We start from the raw sequence: 5,524 nt of genomic DNA, 5'->3' as shown, positions 1-5,524 counted from the left end.
AAAAACTCTGCTGGGGGCATACTATTTGGAAGATGAAGACGGAAAATGGCTCGAATGGCAATGGAACGCGAATCATCTCTAACCCTACAAAGCCAGGTGAGAGGTGTGTGAGTAAATATTGATGTACTTGTGTATATGCCTTCTGGATGCAGGACAAACATGAATAAACGATGAAAGTTTTCCAGACTCTTAACCCGATCGACCAAGTTAAAGGTCGAGCGGTGACCTTAAACCCTTGTCACCATCAGTGGTCGAGTAGTGGCCTTAAACCCTTGTCGCCATCAACGGTTGAGCAACGACCTTAAATCCTTGTCGCCATCAGTAGTTGAGCAGTGACCTTAAATTTTTGTCGTCATCAGCAGTCGAGCGACGACCTTAAACCATTGTCACCATCAACGGTCGAGCAGTGACCTTAAACCCTTACCACAGTCGAGTGGCAACCTTAAAACCCCAGCTACGCCATTCAACGGTCGGGCGACGACCTTAAACTCCGTGTCTACATCAAAAGCCGAGCAGCAGCTGTAAACCCAAGACCAATGAAAAACTGCTCGTCCAGGCAATTAATAGGACGTCAATCAGTGGTTTGCGGAGCCACACTAATGAGCAGTATCGCAATGAAATATCTAAAAAATAGGAAAAGAAAAAGTCAAACGATGCAGAACAAAGGATTGACATTAAATAAAAAGGTCTACCAAACGAGCAACCATCTATTAATACTCCGATAAAACCTACATGAACATAAAGGGAAATACAAAATGACTCAGTAAGCTCACTCCAAAGAATCCAAAACATCGTTGAGCAGTGACTCAGTAAGCTTGTCTTGACTGATAACCTTGCTTGTCAGAACAGAGGAGAGGTAGCCGCCTTCCTTCAATTGATCAAGTGTCCAATCGATAGCAAGGTTGAATAGACGGAGTGCCCGATCAGCGATCTTGTCGTTAAAAGCGTCTAAGCAGATGTAGGCATGCTTCATGAGATCAAACCTGCTCGACTCGGCTCCCTGATAAGTCTCTAAGGTCGTTTAGGAGACCTTCAACTCTTCCTTTAACTTGGCTAACTTTTCATCTTTGGCGTCGAGTTGGGTCTTTGTGGCGTAGCGTTTTGCTGACCTGCTCTCGCTCTCAGCGTTTAGCGAGGCCTCCACATCTTTTAGGTTTTGAGCTAGCACCCGAAACTCCTTATTTTTTATCTCCAAGTTTTCAATGGCCTGAAGCTTCCTAGTGTTGGCCAAGTTAAGCTTGGACTCGAAGGATCTTGCCTGTTTATCAAGCCAAGCCAATTGAACAGCCTGCTCGACACCTTTGCTCTTCTCCGCCTCTAGCTGCTCAGAGCTCTTACTCAGATTGGCCCTTAATTGAGCCATCTCGGTGCTCATTTGTTCCAGCTGGGCCTGAGAAGCTGCTGCCTGGCCGCTCGTGGTGCGTAGCTATTTAACTCCTTGCTCTAAAAAGGCAAGCCTTTGGCACATGACCAGACTTTCTACCCAATGCTGTGAGGAAGAAAAAAAATTAATTAGGGTCGAGCGGCGATAAATATGAACATACAAGTAAAATATTTACCCTAGTAGACATCTGGATATGACTATCGACGAGTGCCCCTGGAGGCATAACCGTCGCTCGGGCCCGGGCGTCGGTCCATATCTGTACGGGTAGCCCCTGGATAATTATTTGGTGATCGGGGGCTCAGGATTCGGCAATGTCAGAGTCACGCCACTCGTCTGTAGATAGATGGATGACCATAGTTATATAACATCGGTCACTCAGAGTGGATGGGGTTGAGGCCGCTTTACCAACCGACTAGGACGCTGATGTCGGTCGAATTTGAGACTTTTGAGCCTTCAAAAGAGGCGGAGGTGGTATGAAAGTGACTAGCGACGCACAGATTGTTCCTTGTGGCAGCCCGAACAAAAATGACGTCTGATCAGATGAAAGAGAAGTATGTTGGACAGCCATCGCTCGCTCGGGCACAGGTGTGGAGGTTTTGCCCCGCTTGGATGGAAGACGTAGGCTGGTCCTAGTTGGAGTCTGTGTAGCAAAGGTGGTAGATTGGGCAACCATCTCCGTGCGGTGCCTCTTTCGGCTTATCAATGGCTCCCCAAAAGAAGCCGATTACGAGGCCTTGTCGTCCAGAATCACCAGAAGTTGTTCGGGCGGAGGATTCGTTGCACCAACCGCTTCACCACCAACCATAAGGCTAGCTACTTCTTCGCTCCCTTGAGCTGAGGCTCCTGTGCTCTCTCCGAGCAGATCTTCATGGGAGTCGATCGGTTGCAAGCCGCGGTTCTCCAGCTTGACCACGGCCACAACATTGATGTTTGCATCCGCAAGCTTACACTTGCCAGCTAGACATGCTCGCAACATGATTTGAGCTGCACAGAAGGAAGAAGAATCAGCTAGATTCAAAGGTTGGGGAAAAGAAAGAGCATACCTAGGCTGGACGGAAGCCTTGTGTGGATCAGACTCCGGCAGAACACGTAGAGGATATCCTCCAGCAACAACTTGTGGATATGGTGTTTTTTATCGACCAAGCTGGAAGCTACATGGAGGTAGTCTTTTGTATTTCTTGAGCTCGGGAGGGTTTGACACCTCTAATTGCTAGCTGGTCGAAAAGTCCAGCCGCTCGGGAAAGCGAACAAAGAAGTAATGGTCCTTCCAATACATGTTGGAGGACAACATCTTGTCAAAGAAAACTAGGCCCACTTGGGCTTGGAAGAGAAAAATCCCCAGCTTGGACAATTTGTGATAATATAAATAGTGAAAGAGTCGAGGAGTAAGACGAATGTCATGCAGGCGGAACAAACCGACGACCCAGTACAGCAGCTGAAAGGAGTTCGACACTAGTTGATGGAGAGAAATACGAAAATTTTTACAAATGGAAGAGAAGAAAGGGTGGATCGGGAACCGCAGACCGGCAGTAAATTGGTCCCTAAAGAAGCATACAAAATCCAAAGGCGGCTCGTTCGGGCAGTCGAAAGGCAAAGGAAGGCTGATTTGATAATCAGAGGAAATTTCAAAAGCAGCTCTCAAACTCTCATCATTGCCTCCGTCAAACTTGGACTCGATGGACATGTACCAGAGTCCAAGAATGGAGACGGGAGGTTGTGAGGAACTTGCCATCGAAAACAAAGGTCGATAAGAAACAATGAAGATTCGATTGAAAGAGAGGGCACTAAGAACAGTGAAAGGATTCAATTGAAAGGAGGGAGCTTACTAAAAAGATCACCAGAAAGGGAGCAGCACGCAGCGTTGCAGGAAAGCTCGAAGATGAAGACTCGAAGACGAAGATGCGAAGTGAGGAAGACGGCGGTGCATGCAAGGTTTATAAACCTCATGGTCGATCGACCCCAGCCGTCCGATATGGAGTTATGGAAACCTAGAAGCAGATCCAATCGTTGAATTTGAAAAGGTGCACATCGCGTCATCAGTGGATATCCTCCTGTCACATCAAGCACGCGGTGGCAGTATGGGGCACGTGTCCTTCGGTCATGAGGCATCATTTAAGGCACTTAATTAAAAAGGTATGGTCACGTGCTTGGCAATGATTATTAGGGATTCACGCAGTCTTCGAGAAATTCAGATGACATCAGCCAGGACTCGACCGAGGGGCACAAGGAGCAAGCAAGAGAAAATTGTCACGAAGTTTAACCGCCTATCGTTCCAATCAAGCATGGACACGTGATCACCACATATCCGAACAACCTTTTCTCTTTGAAGGCTTGGACCGAGCAATAACCCCGCGAAGGAGGGCCGAATGACATGAGCCTGTAGCCGATTGAAAACTAGAGCATGAAGGTCGCTCGGGCCTTAGAGTCATTAGCAACACATCTTGTCCAGTCAATCGGACTTACAACCTCCTTCGACTAGACTTGGAGGGGATGCTTGTGATACGACGGTAAGGAGCCTGCTTGGCACGGGTCAATAGCCATGATGGAGGTCAAAATCAAGACGATCAATGTGTCTCAACCCCGTCGCCCCAGTAAGAGGGGAATACACATGCTGATCGAAGGAACCGATGTCCAATCGACCGTCTGGAGGAAACAACGTTTGGTCTGCCCGATCGACAGGAGAGCGGGCCGAACGGGACATCTGTCTGGCTTGGGGTACGCCATTGACAGTGAATAATGAATTGATATAATAAAAGAGGAAAAGATTGAGATATTTAATAAGGGGAAGAGAAAGCAAAGGAGAATACTCCATCTATCATTGAATGCAAAGAAGCCAAGACAAAGATGCCTTCGGTCGGTAATCTAATATCATTAAATAGAGGGAGATGGAAGGTCACCAAGAAAGATATAAAAGAATATGCTAGGAATGAAGAAAGGCAAGATTCATCTCTGTCCCTATTATTTTCGATTCCTCTCCTTCTGTTTCTAACTTGAGCGTCAGAGGGTCAACGCCAGGGACCCCTTCCCTGATTTGGTTTGTTTTGTAGATAGGAGTGAGGTCTTCATCCAGTCAGTGGAACTGCCACATCCCTGACTTTCCAACTTCACGCCTTCGGACAAGATCAATATCTATTTTTGGTTCTAACATCCCTATGATAAATTATATATGTATGTGTGAATTGTCTTAAAATCATAACCTTTGAAATTTTTTGATTACTATTGTTAATTACTTAAAGCTGATATCTCTTAACATATATAGATTCTGGGTCATTTTAAAAATATATAGCACTTAAAATGGATTTAATCAGAGCTCTTTAGATTCATCAATGAATTATGACCGAAACTCATTGATAAACCTAGAGAATTTAAATTTATAAAAATTTGACAAGTAATAAAAGAGCTAAGTGTGGAGAAGGTAAATATGGGTATAAATCTCGTCCTGAGCTTTGTAAACAAAATTATAATTGTGTGCCAATTGACTCATGCTTTTGTTGGTTTCGAAAGATCAACATCACTATGATTCTAATCTTTCGAAATCAATATCGAAGTGTCATGTTATTCTCACATGGAGTGGTGCTAATTTCAAAATTAACACCACTGTGGTGTTTTTTTAAAGACCAAGACCACAATGTAATAAAATTAGTAGAAAACATATTTGGAGCTTCTGAAAAAAAAGCTTAATGGATATTTTTTTTAATCTAAAACTAGATTACTATGGATTTCATCCGATAATAAATATAGATAATAAATTTCAATTTGGCACTAAAACGTCTCATTTTAATATCCAAGTCAAAAGTCATCACCTCCACAAATTTGCTCTACTGATTCTGCATCAATAAGTTTAGAATGTCATCTTCTACCTGCACTTGTTCGCCAATAATCTTGTTTGAGACCGGGGTGGGAATCCCTGGCTAGGCCCTCCGACGCTCAAGTTAGTCTCCGGCGAGATGAAGAAGAAGCAGTATCGAAGAAGATGAAAATTAAGGTTTGATTTGGATGTAATGCGTATGTTTGAGTACCTTGCCAGTGGAGAGGATTCAATTTTTTATTCTACCTCATCTAACCTCCACAGTCATGAGGTGGACCTCGGTTTGTTAAAGTTTGTTAAGAGATGACGTAAGCCAGAACTACAATAATAGT

The sequence above is a fragment of the Zingiber officinale genome, chromosome 3A (genome assembly GCF_018446385.1).
Source record: "Zingiber officinale cultivar Zhangliang chromosome 3A, Zo_v1.1, whole genome shotgun sequence".
Lineage (NCBI taxonomy): Eukaryota > Viridiplantae > Streptophyta > Magnoliopsida > Zingiberales > Zingiberaceae > Zingiber > Zingiber officinale.
This window is presented reverse-complemented; position numbering follows the sequence as displayed.